Source organism: Phyllostomus hastatus, unplaced genomic scaffold (genome assembly GCF_019186645.2).
Source record: "Phyllostomus hastatus isolate PE091 unplaced genomic scaffold, TTU_PhHast_1.1 phas_contig_150, whole genome shotgun sequence".
Classification (NCBI taxonomy): domain Eukaryota; kingdom Metazoa; phylum Chordata; class Mammalia; order Chiroptera; family Phyllostomidae; genus Phyllostomus; species Phyllostomus hastatus.
Genome location: NW_025333611.1, coordinates 27,959,213 through 27,980,708, shown reverse-complemented (window position 1 = coordinate 27,980,708; position 21,496 = coordinate 27,959,213). Strand labels below are relative to the sequence as shown.

The following is a 21,496-nucleotide window of genomic DNA, read 5'->3' as shown; positions in this document are numbered from 1 at the left end:
AACCCAACATTTAGAAGTTGGACAGAGGAAGAAGAGTCAGGAAAGGAGACTGAGAGAATGGTAGCATGGAAGTCAAGAAAAGAAAGCATTTTAAAAAGAGACTGGTCAACTGTGTCCAAAGTTTGTAAGAGACCGAATAAGATAGCAAAGAGTGATAGAATTTGGCAACGTGTAGATCACCGATGATCTCGACTAAAGCTGTTTCAGCAGAGTGATGGCTTCCTGAACGGAAGCCAGAATGGAGTCAGGGTAAGGTAAGGAAGTGGTGACATCCATATACACAACTTTCCCGAAGCGTTTTGCTGTGCTGACAAGCAGAGAAATGAAGTACTAGTTGGAGGTGGATGTGGAGTCAAGGGAGGGTTTTTACCAAAACCGGAGATGCTAGTGCATGCTTGGATGCTACTGGGAATGTTCAGTGAGGAGGAAGCAAGTATTGTGGGAGAAGGGGGATAAATGGAGAGGAAGCCCTTCAAAAGCCAGGAGAGGGCAGGCACAAGAGCATCCAGAGAGGGGCTGCTCTTTGGCAGGAAAAATGATTCTTCTATTACAACAAGAAGGAAGACAAAGAATGGGTACAATAACAGAGTAGAGATACAGATTAATTTGTAGGGTAACAGGAATCTTCATTTTAACACAGGGCTGAAGCCATAAGAAAAAAATACATACATAAAAATAAAAGAAGGCATTGTTAGCTCTAAAAAAGAAATAATAATGTCCATAAAAATAACAAATGGTAAAATTTTTATTAATGTCTAATATAATACTTTATATTAATTAATGTAAATAATTAGTGTAATTAGTGTAAATAATTATCCAGTAACTATGTGGATTTTAATAAAATAGAAATATCTGCATACAGTACAAAAACAAGATACATATTACAAATATAAACCAGAAAAGGAAATAGATTTCCAGGAAGTTCAGGAAGCTCAGAGAGTCCCAAAGAAGTTGGACCCAAGGCACATCAGAATTACATTACCCAAGATTAAAATTAAGGAGGGAATCTTAGAAGCAGCAAGAGAAGGAGACAATTACCTACAAAGGAGTTCCCATCAGACTGTCAGCTGATTTCTCAAAAGAGATCTTGCAGGCAAGAAGGGGCTGGAAAGAAGTATTCCAAGGCATAAAAGGCAAGGACCTACATCCAAGATTGCTCTATACAGCAAAGCTTTAATTTAGAATGGAAGGGTAGATAAAGTGCTTCTCAGATAAGGTCAAGTTAAAGGAGTTCATCATCACCAAACCCTTATTATATGAAATGTTAAAGGGATTTATCTAAGAAAGAGAAGATAAAAAATATAAACAGTAAAATGACAGCAAACTCACAATTATTAACAAACATACCTAAAACAAAAACAAAAGCAAACTAAGCAAACAACTAGAACAGGAACAGAAACACAGAAATAGAGATCACAGGGAGGGTTATCAACAGGGGAGTGGGAGGGGGAGAGAGGGGGAAAAGGTACGGAGAATAAGTAGCATAGACGGTAGGTAGGAAATACACAGGGGAAGGGTAAGAATACTACAGGAAATGTAGAAGCCAAGGAACTTATATGTATGACTCATGGACATGAACTAAAGGAGGGGAATGTGGGTGGGAGGGGGTATGCAGAGTAGAGGGGAGTGAAGGGGGGGAAATGGGACAACTGTAATAGCATAATCAATAAAATATATTTTTAAAAAAGAATAAAAAAAGAGAAATACAAGCCAGAAAGAAAAAGAAAGGTAATATGCTATGGAAGGGGGAAGGTGGGAACTGTATTCTTTTTCTTTTCTTTCTTTAAAAATACCAATTTGATTAACGTAAGGGAAGTCTATATTTTTTTCCAAGTCTGGAATGTTGTTGTTCACCCTCCAAGGTACCTCTTTCTTTGAATCAAGTTACCAAGGAAACCAATTCAGTAATCACAAGATTGCTTGATGGTCAGAGTCTTAGGGCCAAGGGAATGAATGAACTTGAGGTCATTTCATTCAAGCTGTAAAAAAGAAAAAGCCTGATGACCTATCTCCGATACATATAATGGGGACACATGTCTGTCACATTCAGTCTCTTTCCCCTAAATAGTGTTGGAAACAGAGTGATAAAATCTCCCGATCCAATTTATGGGACAATCTACCTGACGCCTATTTAATTTTATACCTATTTGGAAGTCTAGGCCTCTTCCATGCCTTTAATTTAAAATACTACTAGAGGGGAAATATACCAAGGCAGCATCCTACTCGAAACAATTTACTGAAAATAATGTATTAAAGAGACTATTCATAAAGATGTGAGCAAAGTTCAAGGAAACGACAGTATGTAGTGGAATCCAGGGACTAACAAGAAGAGTTTGTCAAACCTTCCAGTCCCTAGAGATGGTGGGAGTGGGCAGGGCAAAGAAAGCGTTACAGATCCCAGGGAGTGCCAGACCACCTGGGCTGTCAGGCAGCTACTGCAAGAACATGGCAGCTAAGTAGGGATGAAGGAGGAAGAAGAAATGCACCAATCTCTCTTTCTTCCTTTCTTCCTTCTACCCCTTTGCCAAGCTTCCACTAAACCAATTGGAAGTCAAAGGGTGAGGGAACCAGGGTCACCCTCATAGAGGGAAGAGGGTGTTGTAACCCACAGAGGTCAGTGCTCCAGGGTTCAGAGCAGAAAGGGTGGAGAGTGAATCTGGGGGGTGGGAATGGGTGAGAGCAGGCAAGCAGAGTATAATTAACACGGGAAGATAAGATACCTCTACAAGAAACAATTATGGGTGGTAATGGGAGGGAAGTAGGGAGGGTTGGGTGGGTGGGCTGGAATGGGAGTAAAAGGGAGAAAACTGTACTTGAATAATGATTAAAATAAAATTTAAAAAAAGAAAGAAATAGTAAAAGCCATCTAATCTAAAAAAAAAGAAAAAGAAAAAAGAAACAATTAGAGAAACGACTAACTCGGAACATCAATTATGGGCTATCTATGGAGCTCTAAACAGGTGATAGAGATGAGGGGAGGGAAGAGGGAAAGAGAAATAAAACTAGCTAATTCACGCAAAGACTATAGTAACTCTTAGCTTTCATTAGTCTTTACTACACCAGAAACTTGGAAGAGGAGGCTGATTATTTTGTGTTTTGTTTACTAAAGAAAGGTTTCATTTCCCTCTTATGTACAAGGCAAAAAATAAATAAATAAAATAAATCCTAGAGGTAAAAATATATATTTGTTTAACTTTCTGAGAAAAGAAATCCTGTGCTGATTTTTACATCCTACTGTTCTTGGGCCTACTATTCCCATGTCCCTCTACCTGCACCATTTGAAAGAGGCCTAGATGCCAAGACACGCTGGCTGACTGAAGCTTACGTTGAAACGGAAGCCTGAGGCAGATGTTTGAGTTCACTAGGTTTCTACTACCATATGGACACAGTCAAACGCAAAAAGCAAGACAGCATTGTGGTTAAGAAGGTAGGCTCTAAAGTTGAGTTACATGGATTTAAATGCTTGCTCTACTAGGTCCTCGCTGTACAACCTTGGGTTAGTTACTTCTCTTGTCCTCCACATCACAGATAACATGGTGATAATAAAAGTACTTATTCCATCTGTCATCTTGTGAGGAGTACTTAAGATACTGCCTGGCACAGAGTAAATGCTTAAGAAGAGTCTTGTTAATAAAGCCAATGTTCTGATTCCAAAGTATTCTACAGCCAACTTGATTTTTCTTTAATAACCTTATCTTGGTCTCCTCTCTATATCTTCAAATAGTCTCTCTCTCTCTCTCTCTCTCTCTCACACACACACACACACACACACACACACACTCAAAGAGAGAGAGAATAGTGAAATCCTCATTTATACCAAAAGTTTAGGGATACTTTTAAATTCATTCATCTACTCATATATTAATTGAGTACCTATTGTGTTTCAGATACCAGACTAGGTCCTGGGTGTAATATAAAAGTGAGGGGAAAAAAACCCAATTTCAGCCCTTGTCCCTAAGGAGCTTGTGATCCAATGAGGGATACAAACATTAACCAAATTACTACAGATAAAAACTGTATGATAGGGCAATGCCTATTAGTGAATTAGGATATTGAAATTCAGTCTTTTTCAAATTCTAGAGAAAAGGAGGTGAGCAGAATTCTGTGAGCTACCGGTGAGACATCAGGCTGTGCTGTCCAGTATGGTAGCCATCCTGGATGTATGTGGCTAGTTAAATTGTAATTTTAAGCAATTACAACTAAATAAAATTTAAAATTCTGTTCCTCATTTGCACTAGCCACATCTCAAGTGCTCAGTTATATGTGACTACAGGCTACTGTAGTAAACAGTGAAAATAAGGATGATTTCTATCATTGTAGGGAGTCTTTGGGAGACTCAAATGTGAAAGGAATTCCCATGGTCTGGAGAACAGAGGTTGTGAGTAAAAGGAAGAAAAGTGCTGTAAAATACAGAAGCCATGGCGAACACAAAGTTTCCCTAATAGAAACTATAATTTCTAGTAGACATAAGGCTACAAGTATAGTGCAATATTTACAATATCACCTGGACTGGTTCCCCAACTAATAACCACTTCCTCACCAAAGTGACATTTTCCAGTGGTGCTTTATATTTAGTTTCAGGTAAGTTTTAGCTTGCAATTTTGGGATGTAAGTCTAGGAGAAAACAGAAATCCATTAAAATGAATTATAATGCTTATAATTCAACTTTTTTGAAACAGAAAACTATAGATGTATCAGTATGGGCCATGTAGCTTTAAACCAGAAGCTACATTTTTTTTACCTATCAGTATTTTATTTGTATATGTATCCTTCATATTTTACTGACTACAGTTTCTTACTCATGAACATACCACTTTTTCAGGTTTCCTTTCCTCCATTCTCTCGGGAACACAAAGCTTTGAGTATAATTTCACGTCGATTGTGTTTATATCCATGGAGTCAGAAGCAAGAGCTCTTCATTGCCCCTGTGTGCAATCATTCTTTCCATGCTCCCTTTTTTTGGATTTGACAGTGTGTCAGAAAAGTGCCATAATTGGTATGGGAAGGAAAAGGAACTTTAAAATGTTGCACTCAGGATAAATCTGTAACATGCACAGGAAAATAAGAGGATTCGTTGACAGGTGGCAGTTTTCTACCTGGAAAAAGAAATTCAAGTCACCAAAGGAGAAATAAAGCTTTGCTTATTTTCTAGGTCTAAGAAAAATCACAGCTCTTGCTATTGTTTTATCATTAAGGATTCTTATCATCTAGTTTTAATTAGCAAGACAAAATATGGGTATGGTTTCCCAGCTAGACTGTATGGGTAAATTGTAAAATGTGGTCCCCAAAGCTGAAAGTACCCTAATATGGATTCCCCTTCAAACATCTCACTGTCCAACATGTAAGAAGTTTCTCTCCCTTGAGACCACCATGCTGTAAGGAAGCCCAAGCAACTGTGCGGAAAGGCCCACAACGAGGAAAGGCAAGGCCCCTGGTTGACAGCCCAGCTGTGCTTCCTGCCAGTAGCCAGCACCATCTGCCAGCATTTGGAGTGAGGCCATGGTGGATATTACACCTTTCTTAGCACTTCAGCCAGCACTATGTGAAGCAGAAGAATCAGGAGATCCAAAGAATGGTGAGAAATAAGAAATTGTTGTTTCAAGCCACTAAGTTTGGAAGTAGTTTGTTAAGCTGCAATACAACTGAAAGAGTATCTTATGCAAGACCATCTAGAGACTACACAGCTTACTTCCTTTATGCACATTATACACAAAGTTAGACATGGATTTTGTTTTGATGAACTCAACTATGCTGCAGTAAAAGAAAGAAAAGATCTGACAGTCATTCCCCATCCTTACCCACCACCTCCATATACACCCACCATCCCATACCTGTACTCACACTCTGCCTTCCCTCTGTTACACTGGAAGAACTGTTCCTGTTCCTATGGGAAGTCAACACTTCTGATTGTGTTCCAGATCCCATTCTTCTTTACCTTTTCAAGGACTTGCTTAATTACCTTTTCCTTCTGTTACATCATCAGTTTCCCCTGTCTATGGACTCACACCTATCAGGATATAAACATGACTTGATATCACCCATTCAAAAAATTTCTTCATGCACTGACCACTGTGACTCAGTTGGCTGGGCATCATTTTGCAAAGCCAAGGGTCACCATTTCAATGCCTGGTCAGGGCACGTGCCTGAGTTGTGGGTTTTGTCCCGGTTGGGGCACATGCGAGAGGCAACCCATTGGTGTCCTCTCTCACATCACTGTTTCTCTCCCTCTCTGTCTCCCTCCCACCCCCTCTATCTAAAAATAAATAAATAAATCTAAAAATAAAAAAAACATCCTCAACCCCAAACCCCCTTCACCCTTTGTCCTACTTTCTTATTCCCATCCATAGCAAAACTTCCTCAGTCAGCTGTCTGTGGTCCACTTTCACATCTGCTGTTCTCTCAGCCCACTCCCACAGGGTTTCCATACAGATCATTTTATTTAAATTACTCTAGTCAAGGTCACTAATGACTTCCATGTTGCCAAATTGAACAACCATCCCTGTCCTCATCCTCCTACTCAGTACATCTCTCAGCAGTATCCAAAACAATTCATCGCTCTTTTTCTTGAAAGATTTTTTTTTCTTTTGGTTTCTGCTGTACCTCACACTGCTGATACTTATCCTTCTCACTGGTCATTCATTTATTTTATTTTTAAAAACTTTATTTCTTCTGGCTGGCATAGTTCAGTGGATTGAATGCAGGCTGCGAACCAAAGTGTCGCAGGTTCGAGTCCCAGCCAGGGTACATGCTTGGGTTGCAGGCCATAACCCCCAGCAACCGCACATTGATGTTTCTCTCTCTCTGTCTCCCTCCCTTCCCTCTCTAAAAGTGAATAAATAAAAAATCTTAAAAAAAAGAATTAAAAAAAGAAAAGGTATTTAAAAAATTATTTCTTGATATTTAGAAAGAGAGAGGAAGGGTGGGGACAGTGAGAGAGAGGCATAGATTTGTTGTTCCACTTATTTACACACTCACTGGTTGCTTCTTGTATGCGCTCTAACAGGACATCAACCCGCAGCCTTGGTGTATTGGGACAATGCTCTGACCAATTGAGCTACTTGGCCAGGACTTGCTGTCATTCTTTTAGAGTTTCCTCTTCTGGCTCAACCTCCTCTGACCAGCCTCAAATTGTTGGTATCCCCCAGCATCACCCCTTCTTTTCTCCATCTAGTCTCACTCCCTAAGTAATCTCATGGCTTTAAATATATTTAAGAGCTAATGACTCCCACATATCTATACCTATCTCCTCTCTGAACTCCAGAATCACATATCCTATTGCCTACCTGATGTCTCCACTAGGAAGTCTACAGGCATCTCAAATTTAACATTCTCAAAATACAGCCTTGATTTCCAATCCCATCTCCAAATTATTTGTCACCATTCTGGTAAATTGCACTGCTCTCTAATTAGTTGCTTAAACCAAAATCTTATAAGACATTGAATCTCCTCTTTCCCGTACCACCCACATCTCATCCAAGTCTTATCAACCCTACTGCAAAATATATTACAAATCCTTCCACTTTTTCCTCTCTCCATTGTACCATCACTTAGATAAGTCACCATCACCTCTGCCATGGACTACTGTAACCAGCTCTTAAGCACTCGCATTTTCTACCTTTTTAAAATGTAGATCACATGTCATCCTCCTGCTCAAAATTCTCCAAGATTTTCTATTACATTTAGAATAAAATAAAAATTTCTTACCCTGACCTATAAGATCTTATATTACCTGGTTTCTGCCAACTTTCCCAACCCTATCTCCTGTCACTTTCTTATAGTTTAGTTCGGTTCCAATTTGCACACACCTGCTTGCTGTTCTTTAAACACATCAAACTTGCATTGGCCTCAGGGCCTTTGCATTTGCTATACTCCATGGCTGAAACACTTTCCCTCAGGCCTTTGTATGACTAGGTCCTTCTTGTCATTTAAGTATCAGTTTGGATGTTACTTCCTCAGAGAAAATCTTAAATAATTACTTACCTGAGGAAAGATCCCAATCAATCTCTACCACATTATTTTTATTATAGCAATTCTCACTCAGTGATAATAGTTTCCTTATTTATTTGTTTTCTTGTTTATTATGTTTCTCCTCACTAGAATGCAAGTTTTATGTGAAAAGAGACCTTGTTGGCTTTAATATTGTCTTTCCCAGAGGCTAGAAGAGTAGCTGGCACATAGTAGGCACTCAACAATATGTACTGCATAAATTAATGCTAAATAAGAATAGTAATTATAATAATATCATTCCTTAACCTTAGTTCTGTTCAAGAACTTTATATGGAAAAAAGAAAAGAAGAAAAACTAAATTACCTATAGTCCAACCAATTATTATTAACATTTCAGAGAATTACCCTCTAAATGTTTTCCTTTTTTAAAAAATATTAGAGCCTTTTGGAAAAAGATAAAATTAGGCTCATTCTTCACATCATACATAAGAATAAACTCTAAATGAATCAGAGACTTAAATATAAAAAATCCCATAAGTTCTAGAAGAAAACACAGGTTAATTCCTTTTTAACCTCTGTGTGGAAGAAGGCTTTGTAACTGTAATATAAAATACAGAGGCAAGACAAATAAAGTATTAATAAATCTGAATAAAAATAAGTGTTTTGAATGGCAAAACATAAGCAAAGTCAAAAGCCAAAGGACAAAGTGGGATGTAATATTCACAACATGCATCAGAAAGGGTTAATATTTCAAATGTATTTCTTTAACAACTCCTTAAAGTAGAAAAAAAAAGACCAAAAATCCTATGGAAAAACAGGCAAAAGGCATGAACAGACTATTCACAAAGAGATACATAGAGCTTTTAAACATATTAAATGATAGTCAATGTCATTCATAATAAGAGAAATGTAAATTATTAAAGCATACTGAGACATTGTTTCTCACTCATTAGTTTGGCAAAAAACCCAAAAGCTTGACAGTACACTCAGTTGGTAAGGATATAGGAAAATAGGCACTCTTGTACATCGCTGGAGGGAATATGACAAAACAACATACAACTTTACCCTTTTGTACAGAATCCCACTTGTAGACATTTATCCTAAAGTTATACCTTCAATAATATAAAAATACGCATGAGCAAGATTATGCATTGCAGCATTATTTGTAATTTCAAAATATTGGAAACTACCTAAGTATCTAAGTGAAGGAAGGTGTTTGAATAAACTGTGGTATATCCATACAGGGGAGTACTATGCAGCTATCGAGGAAAAATTAGAAAGATCTTTATGAACTGATATGAAATAATTTCTAGGATACACGAAATGAAAAAGCAAAGTGCAAAAGTATGTATATTATGCTACCTTCTGTGTAAGAAAAAAAGGAAAATAAGAAAATGTGCATTGTCACTGCAAAAAGAAATATAGGAAGGATAAACCAGAAAACAATGAAATGTGTTGTAGAAACATATTATGAACTTGGTTTCTAATACCATTCCCCACTAAAAAGAACCTGGGTTCCATCGAGAAATGGCTGATTCCAGGACTGGGGCAGGCAAGTACAACTGGAGCCTGGAACATCTTGTTATGCCAGAAAATACATGCTAAAATATGATGGGAACATTTTGCAAGGACATGAAGGCCAACTTGAAGAGGCTTCCCATTGTCCAAATCTGGGACAACTGGAACACCAAACTGGGTAAAAACATGAATTATAAATGATTGGAAAATAGAAAATTTAAGTTCATATAAGTAACAGATAACTGAGAGAGAAAAAGAGGGGAGGAAGGGAAGGGAAAGGGGTAGAGGGAAAGACAGACAGACAGACAGACAGACAGACATGGGGAAGAAGGGAGGTCTCTTGCTTAGAGCAGAATGCTGCGGGCCCAGAGCCAACTTTGCCATTAGACACAGCGTCTAAAGCCCATGATACTTTTAAAGGCCCATACACATGTTTTAATTTTTATTTCTTTTAAAAGAAATCAGAAGAAAAATAACATAATAACAATAAATCCAGCTTAGATCATATTCATCTGTATACCAACACTGTTATAAAATATAATTAAAAAAATTTTTATGGAGAAAGGGAACCACAAAAGCAAGAGCCAGGGCTCATGAAAGTCACCATGGGACCCAGGAGGGATGACCAGTGTGTGTAAAAATTGTCATTTGAAAGCTTCATGGCAAGAATCATCAATAGATTCTAGGTCTAAGGGAAATTTTTGGTGAAGAATAGGATATTTACATGGTCTTGAAGTATCTCCCCCACATACTTCTTGTTAGTTGCAAGAAAGAGAAAAAAATTATACAGTCGAGAAATTGGGCACCACCTTGACTGAGTGATCAAAACTATCACAGGTGAGGGACAGGTGGATGCCATGTGCCTCCAGATGTAATGGTCTGGGAAGGTTGTAACATTGTCTATGCAACCTTCCTGCTAAAGGTGGATGAACTCAATATAATCATGAGAAAACAAACAGAAAATGAAAATGCTCTATTTTTTAAAAGGTGGTAGAGTACAGGAGTTAGTCTTCAAAAATGTCAATGTCAAAAAAGACAAATACTGGGAAATGTCCCAGGTTTAAGGTAGCTCAAAATACATGACAACTAAATGCAATACCTGACCCTAAAATTGAACCTGTACTAGAAGAGGATAACCCTATAAAGGTCATTATTACATTAACTAAAATTTGGAGTATGGACAGTAAATTATATAAAACTATTACACTGATGTAAAAGTATAAAGTCAAGAACTATAGAGCAAAGCCCTATTTTTTAGAAATACATGCTGCAGTATTTAGGGATAAAGAACTGATTGTTCAGAAAAAGTGTGTGTGTGCATGTGTGTGTAAAGAAAGAGAGAAAGAAAGAATAAATGATAAAACAAATGAGTTAAAATGATAACAATAGGTGAATTTTTGTAAAGAGTATAGGAATGTTCTTGGTACTTTCTTATGTTTGCAACCTCTTGCCTTGGCTGTATTTTTCACATTGTTAATGGTTTCCCATGTTATTACCTAATCTTTTAATCTATCATTTTAAATGTTCACTTAACACTATCCAATTGACACTAGAGTTTACCAGGTCATGTCCTTACTGTTAAACATTTAGATTATTTTCAATTTTGCCTAATATAAACAATGTTTGCAACAGTTAAGTTTAAGAGCTGAGAAGCATATTACTTATATGCAAATCTCAGTTCTGTTACGTACTCCCTTTGAAGCTTTGGTAAATTACCTGTCCTTCCATGCCCCAGTTTCCTCTTCAGGCATAATAGTATTCATAGGGTTGTTGTGAATATTAAATGAGAGGTTCATGAAAGAACTTAACAGTGGTGCCCTGCACACAGTAAACGTTCAATAAATATCAGCTATTTGTATAATGTTTGTGCTTAAGCCTTTTCCATTTGGGGAGGTCTAACCTTCTTTAATAATAGTTTACAATAAAGGCAATACTAATATTTTGGGATATAAATAAGAATGCATAATATAGAGATAAGAATGGCAATATTCTGAACAATGACACCAATGGTTTTATAATCCTTGCTTTGTTTAATTTAAAAAAGTGTACAGGAATGCATCTAACAAAACATATCCTGCTATCTTAAAGTATACCACCAGATGGCAGCAAAACCAACTAGTTGACAATATTAATTTAAACAGGTGATTTTCAAACAAATTCACAAAATCCCAAAATAGAAGGAGAGTTCTTTGAAAAGAAGCTGTGGTCATAGCAAGCCCTTTAAATCTATGGCTGGTGAATTAGCTGAGATACATCTGTCTTACTAAGTGTTAGGTGGCCAGACATCTCTGAGCAGATTCCTCTTTTTTTATGACTCCATACCCACCCAGCTTAAAATCCCTGTCCCCCCCCAAACTTCCCCATCTCAGTAAACAGCACTGCTACCATACACTTAATTGCTTAAGGCATAAAGTAAAAGTCACTGTATTATAGGGTGTGGGGCTTTTTGTTTATTTTTAGTTTTGTTATGTTATGGTAAAAAAATAATGTGATTTGTATCAATTATTTTGTTATTTCTTGAGACTGGCTTTGCAGTAAAATTTTATAAGTTTTCCTCTGTGTGTACTTGAGAAGAACATGTACTCTCTGTTAGGTGACAGATTCTGAAATCAAGCTTGTTAACTGTGTTGTTCGTATCTATTATATCCTTATTAACATTTTGCCAGCTTTTTCTGTTTCTGTAGAAAATGTGGTAAAAAAAAATATTCCTCTGTAATCAAAGATTTGTCATGTATTGCAATTCTGTCAATGGCATTTCTGCTTTATATCTATTGAAAATATATTATGACATATAGATTCAGAATTGCTATATCTCTTTGATAAGTTATTTATTATTTTTAAAAGTCTTTGCTCCTAACAGTGCTTTTTACCTTAAGGCTTATTTTGTCTGGCACTAATATTACTACACTAGCATTCTTTTGGGTGATTTTTGCCCGTCATATATTTTCCATTCATTTCCTTTCAACCTTTTTATGCCTTTGTTTTAGCTATGTCTATGATAAACAGTATATAGCTAGATTTTTTAAATACCTAACATGTGCAGTTCTGATTTTAACTGACAAGTTTACTCTATTAATATGTGAAAATTACTAACATATTTGGACCTATTTCTACAATTCTATATGTTTTTTTAACTTATAATTGTATTCTTTATTTTCCTTCCTTGCATGCTTTTTATTGGAATTATCTGGTTCTATTTATTCATCTTCCTTTAACTTATTGGCCTATATTTATAGGCTCTTGGTAATTATCTCTGCATTTTCAACATGGTCATTAGAAAGTTTAAAGTAAATTAATTTATTCTCCTTGATTAATCAAGATTATCCTGAATAGTCAAGGGCCTCATAAAGCTTTATCTCCAATCACCCTCCCTCCTGTCTCGCTCACTTGTTGTAATCTGGTATTTCAGTTTTAATTTCTCACATTATGTTATTATTCCCTTGACTAAAATCCCTCAGTAGCTTCACCTTAGAAACAATATCTGAACCCTTTGCTATAGTACATACACTTAGCACGGCCTGGTCCCTGCCCGCTCCTCCAATCTCCCTGTGCGTCCCTCTTCCGCATGGCTCACTGCCCTCCAGCTACAACCACTTCGCAGTTCCTGGAACAGCTGTGACTGAATACCAATTTCTGTCCCACCTCAAATCCTGACCACACGCTTTTCCTTCAATTCAGCATGGTCTTCTTCAATTCTTGCTATTGCTGGCTCTCTCTCATTTTTCTCAGCTTAAATATAATCTTCTCAAAGAAGTTTTCTCTTGCCACTCTATGTAGATTAGGTCCTCTCCATCCCATAATTTTCTATAATAGCACTCTGTTTATTTCCTTCATGTACTTATCACAAGTCATAGCTACATATTGGAATATGTGTTTCCTTGTTTAATGCCTGCCTCTCTGACCAGATTTGGCTTTCTAAGAACATCAGTAGGAATGGAAAAGTAAATGTGAATGAGAAACATTTTAAAAGAAGGATTTACACAGTTTTATATCTAATTAGATGAGAGAGAAAATTTTTTTAAAGATTTTATTTATTTATTTTTAGAGAGGGAAGGGAGGGAGGGAGGGAGAGAGAGAGAGAGAGAGAAACATCAATGTGCAGTTGCTGGGGGTTCTGGCCTGCAACCCAGGAATGTACCCTGGCTGGGAATCGAACCTAGGACACTTTGGTTCCCAGCCCGCACTCAATCCACTGAGCTATGCCAGCCAGGGCTGAGAAAATATTAATAAAGGAAAAAGTTAAATGTAATCCTCAGGTTTCTCCTTGGAAAATTGTAAGAGATATCACTTGACAGAAATCAAATAATTGGGAAAAGAATTCAGTTTGAATAAAATTGAGGAGGGAGAAATGACTTTTGCCAATATTACAGCTAAAGTAACAGTGGGACATCCGTGTGAAGATATGTCATAGAAAATCAGAATTATGGTGATGAAGCATAGGCTAGAGGTCAGGACTAGAAATGTAGTTGTGAGAATAACATATTTTTCATTCCTTATCAATTCAATATTCATTTTTCTCATCGAGTCATTCCAAACCTTCTGCTTTCTCCCCATTTATTCAACAAATATTCTTCCTGGCTCTGTGCTAAATGCAAATACCTTTGCAATAGCTAACTAACGTGGATGCTATTTCTGCCCTCGTGCAGCTTACAGAGCAAAGAGAGAGAAAGACAATTAAACAAGCAGATGCAATAGAGTATGATATACCCCACCACAGGAATTAAATAGGGGTGTTATTAAGAGCATGTAGCAAGAAAAATTAACCTAATTTATAGAGTCAGGAAAAGTTTTCTGGAGAAAATAATGCTTCACTGAAACCTAAAAGAGAATAAAGAGTTAGTGAGAGAAAAAAAGAGCAAAGAGACTCCTTAAGTAGAGGAAACATGTATGTGAATTCTTTAAAGCAACAAAGAACATGCATGATCAAATATTTTTACTTTCATCAAGGAAATATTCTCTATCCAATCCTTAAAGAATTTTTTAAGTTGATTAAGTTATAATTTACATATAGTAAAATTCATCTTTTTACAGTGTAAAATTCTATGAATTTTGACAAACTTACACAGTTTGTCATTGCAAAAATTTTAACAATTGCAAAAGTCAAGATATGTAGTGTTTCTATTACAAAAAAAGATTCCCTCATACCTCTGTACCTCCCTTCCCTTGGTCATCTGGCAACTGCTGACTGGATTTCTGTCCCCATAGCTTTCCCGTTCCAAATGTCACATACTGAATAAACAGAATAGTACAGTATGTTGTGTTTTGAATCTAGTTTTCTTCACAGAGCATAGTATTTTTGACTCATTAATGGTGCTGCATCCATCTTCCTTTGTATTGATGAACAGCATTCCATTATATAGCTATGCCGTAATTTGTTTCACCAGTTAATGAACATTTGGCATATTTTCAGTTTTTGAAAAATATGGACAAAGTGCTACAAATATTCCCACAGAGGTTGCTTGTTTGTCTGTCTGTCTGTCTGTCTGGGTATAAGTCTTCATTTCTTTTAGGTAAATACCTAGGCATGGGATTATTTTGTCATAGTAAACGCACATTTAACTTTGTAGGAACTGCCAAGTGCCCCCCAAAGTGGCTGGACGATTTTGCTTTCCTGCCAGCAGCCCTGAGATTTCTAGTTGTTCTGCATCCTCATCAACATTTGACTTGATCAGCTGTTGCTATTTTTCATGTGAGCCATTCCATTAGGTGTGTAGCGGTATCTCATTGTCGTTTTAATTTTCATTTTCCTAACGTCTGATAATACAACATCTTTTTGAGTACTTATTTGTCATCTGTATATTGACTTTTGTAAAGTGTTCAATCTTTTGCCCATTTTTCCTTTATGGGATTGTTTTCTTATTATTGAGGGTAGAGAGTCTTTTACATAGTCAGGTTACCAATACTTTATCAGATATATGTTTTGCAAATATTTTTTGCCAGTGTGGGGCTTGTCCTCTCATTTTCTTAGAGCATCGATCAGAGAGCAGAATTTTTTTTTCATTTTTCAAAGTTTAATGTATTAATTTTTGCTTTTCTACCCAACCTCTTGATCCTATTTCCTTCCCAGGGTTCTTTTCTAGGACAGTCTTTCTCTTCCAATCATGCAGAAGTTTCCCACTTTTTACAGAGATCCTCGCTTGCACGTATCGCCCTTTCCTCATTGTTACTCTCCTTCTTCTCCTTTATTTCCCTGCCAAATGTTTGGAATAAATGTTCTCTAGGAGCCACCATTTCCTCACTCTTTAGCATTCCTTAAACCCTGAGATTTTGCTTCTGTTCATACCACACTACCAAAGCTAACCTCTAGGTGTCACCAAAAAACCTCTCACGTGTGAGTTCCAATACTATTTTCTAGACTAATTCTCTACTTCCTTTTGGCATAACCCTTCCTTACAAGAATTATTTTTTAACCTCTCACTTGCAACCTTTCCAAAAGGCTGATCTAAAGCTGTATAGTATTCCCTTAGGGATTAATTCAATTGTTATTAATGTCACATAAACAAGAATTTCTCTGCTGAATAACTCCAACTTTTATTTGTTCTGAATTCAGACTGAAGCAGTAAACATCAAATAGGTGTTAAATTATTTATAGGAAACTGGCTCTCTTAAATGAGTTGAATATCACCATTTGTTCTTTCAATGACTTCTTGTCTCTCTTTTTTTTAACCTATACAGCTGTACACTGCATAATGACGTTTTTGTCAATGATGGACAGCTTATAAGACGGTATCATAAGATTACAATGAAGCTGAAAAATTTCTACTGCCTAGTGAAGAAGTCACATAAGGTCTTAGCACAATGCATTACTCATGTGTTTGTGGTGATGCTTGTATAAACAAACCTACAGTACACAATACTTGATAAAAACTTATAGAATATGGATATAAAGAAAGAGTTTTTGTACAGCTGCACAATGTGTTTGTGTTCTTTTTTAAAGATTATTTCCTTTTAGAGAAAGGGGAAGGGAGGGAGAAAGAAAGGCAGGGAAACATCAATGTGATCGCTCGGTTGCCTCTTGCACGCCCCCAACTGGGAACCTGGCCCACGACCCAGACATGTGCCCTGACTGGGAACTGAACCAGCAACCTTTCAATTTGCAGGCTGGTGCTCAACCCACTGAGCCATACCAGCCAGGGTTGTGTTTAAGCTAAGTGTTATTACAAAAGAGTAGAAAAGTATTTTTAATTAAAAGTTTATAAAGTAAAATGTTACAGTAAGCTAAAATTATTTATTACTGAAGAAAAATATTTTATAAAAGTACTGTAGCTTAAGTGTACAGTGTTTATAAAGCCTATAATAATGTTCAGTAATGTCCTAGGACTTCACATTCCCTCACCACTCACTCACTGACTCACCCAGAACAACTTCCAGTTCTGCAAGCCCCGTTTATGGTAAGTGTCCTATACAGGTGTAGCATTTTTTTATACCATATTTTTACTGCACCCTTTATATTTTATATAGCTTTAAATACTTACCATTGTGTCACAACTGCCTACAGTACTCAGTACAGTAACAGGCTGTACAGGCTTGTAGCCTAGGAACAATAGGCTATACCACATAGTTAGGTGTGTAGTAGGCTATACCGTCTGGGGTTGTGTAAGTGCACTCTGTGATGTTTACACAATGACAAAATCACCTAATGACACATTTCTTAGAATGCACCATTGTTAGGTGATGCATGACCATATTCCCAGGGACATAAATTTCAGCATGGCCTATGACTGACTTTTATTAAAAATGCTGAGTTAGTTATCAGAGTCCAAATGAATGAAATTTTCTTCTAGTTTTTAAATTTTATATACATATATATACTTTATTCCCCAATACCCTCCTCCACTTCCCTCTACCCACCACCTCCTGGCAATCACCACACTGTTTTCCATGTCCATGAGTTTTTTTCTTTTTTGCTCAATCCCTCCACCCTCAGCACACTGCCCCATAGCTCTCAGCCTGCTCTCTATCTATGAGTCTGTCACTATTTTGCTTGTTAGTTCATTTTGTTCATTAGATTCCACATATGAGTACAACCATATGGTACTCGCCTTTCTCTGACTGGCTTATTTCACTTAGCATAATGCTCTCCATCCATGCTGTCTCAAAGGATAAGTTTTCCTTATTTTTTATGGCTGAGTAGTATTCCGTTGTGTAAATGTACCACAGCTTTTTTATCCACTGATCAACTGATGGACACTTGAGCTGCTTCCAGATCTTGGCTATTGTGAATAACATTGCAGTGAGCATAGGGATGCATATTTCTTTCAAATTAGTGTTTTGGATTTCTTTGGATAAACTCCTAGAAGTGGAATCACTGGGTCATAGAGCAGATCCATTTTTAATTTTTTGAGGTAACTGCATACTGCTTTCCACAGTGACTACACCAGTCTGCATTCCCACCAATACACAAGAATTCCCTTTTCTCTATACGCTCACCAACACTTTTTTGTTGATTTATTGATGATAGCCATTCTGACAGATAAGAGGTGACATCTCATTGTGGTTTTCATTTGCATTTAGCTGATGATTAGTGATGTTGAGCATCTTTTCATATGCCTATTGGCTATCTGTATGTCCTCTTTGGAGAAGTGTCTAGTCAGGTCCTTTGCCCATTTTTTAATTGGATTGGGTTTGTGTCTGTGTGTTTGTCAAAAATTATAAGTTCTTTATAAACTTTGGATAACAGTCCCTTATGAGACATATCAGCAAATATGTTCTCCCATATAGTGGGTTGCCTGTTCATTTTGTTGATGTTTTCCTTTGTTGTGCAAAAATTTAATAGTTTGATATTGTCCCACTTGTTTATTTTTTCTTCTGTTTCCCTTGCCGGAGGAGATATATCAGAAAAAAATATTGCTACAAGAAATGTGCAAAATTTTATTGCCTGCATTTTCTTCTAGAACTTTTATGGTTCCAGGTCTAACACTTAAGTCTTTCATCCATTTGGAGTTTATTCTTATGTATGGTGTAAGAAGATGGTCTAGTTTCTTTTTTTCATGTACACACCTGTCCAATATTCCTGACATCTTTTATTGAATAGACTGTCCTTACCCCTTTGCATATTTTTGCTTCCTTTGTCAAATATTGACTATAAAGATATGGGCTTGTTTCTGGGCTCTCTATTCTGTTCAATTGATCTATGTCCGTTTTTATGCCAGTACCACACTCTTTTAATTACAACGACCTTGTAGTACAGTTTGATATCAAGTAGTATGATTCCGCCAACTTTGTTCTTCTTTCTCAAGATGGCTGTTGCTATTCAAGGTCTTTTGTGGTTCCATATAAATTTTTAGAGTATTTGATCTAGATCTGTGAAATATGCCATTGGTATCTTGATAGGAATTGTGTTGAATCTATAGATTGCCTTGGATAGTATGGACATGTTTATGATGTTAAGTTTTCTTATCCATGAACACAGTACATGCTTCCACTTATTTTTATCTTCTTCAATTTCTTTCTTCAGTGTCTTATAATTCTGAGTACAGATCTTTTACATCTTTAGTTAAATTTATTCCTAGGTATTTTATTCTTTTTGAAGCAATTGTGAATGGGACTTTTTTCTTAGTTTCCCTTTCTGATAGGTCATTATTGTTATATAAAAATGCAATGGTGTTTTTTATACTGTTATAAAAATTTGTATCCTGCTACTTTACTGAATTAATTGATCAGTTCTAGTAGTATTCTTGGTGGAATCTTTAGAGTTCTCTATATACAGTATCATGTCATCTGCAAATAATGACATATATACTTCTTCTTTTCCAGTTTGGATGCCTTTTATTTCTTCTTCTTGTCTGATTGCTGTGACTAGGACTTCCAGTACTATGCTGAAATAATAGTAGTGAAACTGGACATCCCTGTCTTGTTCCCAATCTTAAGGAAAATGCCTGGAGGTTTTACCCACTGAGTATGATCTTGGCTGTGGTTTGTCACTTATAGCCTTTATTATGTTGAGGTATGTTCCCTCTGTTCCAACTTTGGTGAGCATTTTTATCATAAATGGGTGCTGGATTTTATCAAATGCTTTTTTTGCATCTATTGATATGATTATATGGTTTTTAATCTTCATTTTATTTATGTGGTGTATCATGTTGATTGATTTGCAAATATTATACCAACCTTGCATCCCCAGAATAAATTTCACTGGATCATAGTGTTGATCTTTTAAATATATTGCTAGATCCAGTTTGCTAATATTTTGTTGAAGATTTTAGCAACTATGTTCATCAGGATTATTGGCCTATAATTGTCTTTCTTTGGAGTGTCTAAGTCTGATTTTGGAATTAGGATAATGCTGGTCTCATAAAATGAGCTTTGGAGTCTTCCTTCCTCTTAAATTTTTTGAAATAGTTTGACAAGGATAGATGTTAGCTTTTCTTTGAATGTTTGGTAAAATTCATCTGTGAAGCCATCCAGTCCAGGACTTTTGTTTCTTAGGAATTTTTTGATTACTGCTTCAATTTCACTACTTGTAATCTGTCTATTCAGATTCTCTGATTCTTACTGATTCACTTTTGGAAGATTGTATGTTTCTAGAAATTTATTCATTTGTCCAATTTGATGGCATATAGTTGTTCGTAATATTTTCTTATAATCTTTTGTATTTCTTTGGTGTCAATTGTTACTTCTCCTCTTTCATTTTTATGTTATTTATTTGGATCCTCTCTTTTTTTTCTTGATGAGTCTGGTTAAAGGTCTGTCAATTTTGCTTATCTTTTCAAAGAACCAGCTCTTGGTTTCATTGATCTTTTTTGTAGGTTTTTTTTTAAGACTCTATTTTCTTTATTTCTGCTTTAATCTTTATTATTTCTTTTCTTCTACTTGTTTTGGGCTTTTTTTTGTTGTTATTTTCTAGTTCCATTAAGTGTAAGTTTAGACTGTTTGAGATTTTTCTTGTTTCTTAAGGTAGGCCTAAAATGCTATGAATTTCTCTCTTAAGACTGCTTTTACTGTGTCCCATAGATTTTGGATCATTGTGTTCTTTTTTCATTTGTTTGAAGGTATCTTTTGATTTCTTCCTTGAACTCATTATTAAGCTATTCACTGTTCAGTAACATGTTACTTAGCCTCCATGTCTTTGTGTGTTTTTCAGTTTTTTTCTTGATTGACTTCTAGTTTCATACCATTATTGTCAGAGAAGATGCTTGACATGATTTCAATCTTCTTAAATTTATGGAGACTTGTTTTGTGTCCTAATATATGTCTTATCCTAGAAAATGTCCCACGTGCACTTGAAAAGAATGTATATTCTGCTGCTTCAGGGAAAAATACTCTGAAGATATTAATTAAATCCGTCTGATCTAGTGTGTCATTTAAGACCACTGTTTTCTTATTGATTTTCTGTCTGGAAGATCTATCCATTGATGTCAACAGGATGTTAAAATCCCCTGCTATGACTGTAGTACTGTAAATCTCTCCCTTTATGTCCATCAAGATTGCTTTATATATTTAGGTGGTCCTATGTTGGGTGCATAAATGTTTACAAGGGTTATATTTTCTTTTGGATAGCTTCCTTTATCATTATGTAGTGTCCTTCTTTGTCTCTTATGATAGCTTTTGTTCTAAATTCTATTGTGTCATCCCTGGCTGGGTAACTTCATTGGTTAGAGCATCATCCCAATACACCAAGGAGGCAGGTTCGATCTCCAGTCAGGGGACATACAGGAAGCAACAAACAAATGCATAAGTGGAACAATAACTCAATTTTCTCACTTTCCCTCCCTCTCTCTCTAAAATCAATCAGTAAATTTTTTAAAAACAAAGTCTCTTTTATCACACGTAAGTATTGCTAACCTTACCACAGCTATTTTTTCATTTCCATTTGCATGAAATATCTTTTTCTATCCCTTTACTTTTGGTCTGTGTGTATCTTTCATTCTGAGGTGGGTCTCTTGTAGTCAACAATATAAGGGTCTTGTCTTATTCTTTCAGCTACCCTGTCTTTTTATTAGAGCATTTAAGCCATTTACATTTAAAGTAATTATTGATAGGTACATATTTATTATTTTTCCTTTTTCTTAAAGCAAGTCCTTTAACATTTG

General features: G+C 36.2%; 1 long non-coding RNA gene across 1 annotated transcript in view; it reads right to left on the bottom strand.

Moving 5' to 3' along the window:
- Window positions 1–1,708: 1,708 nt before the first annotated feature.
- The window catches only part of LOC123807556, a 62,230-nt gene continuing 42,442 nt past the window's right edge, over window positions 1,709–21,496 (bottom strand). The window contains exons 3-5 of the long non-coding RNA XR_006783666.1: window positions 4,812–5,096; window positions 4,541–4,614; window positions 1,709–1,979 (exon numbers count right to left, since the gene is read on the bottom strand). This is a non-coding gene — a long non-coding RNA (uncharacterized LOC123807556). The remainder of the gene's footprint in view (window positions 1,980–4,540; window positions 4,615–4,811; window positions 5,097–21,496) is intronic.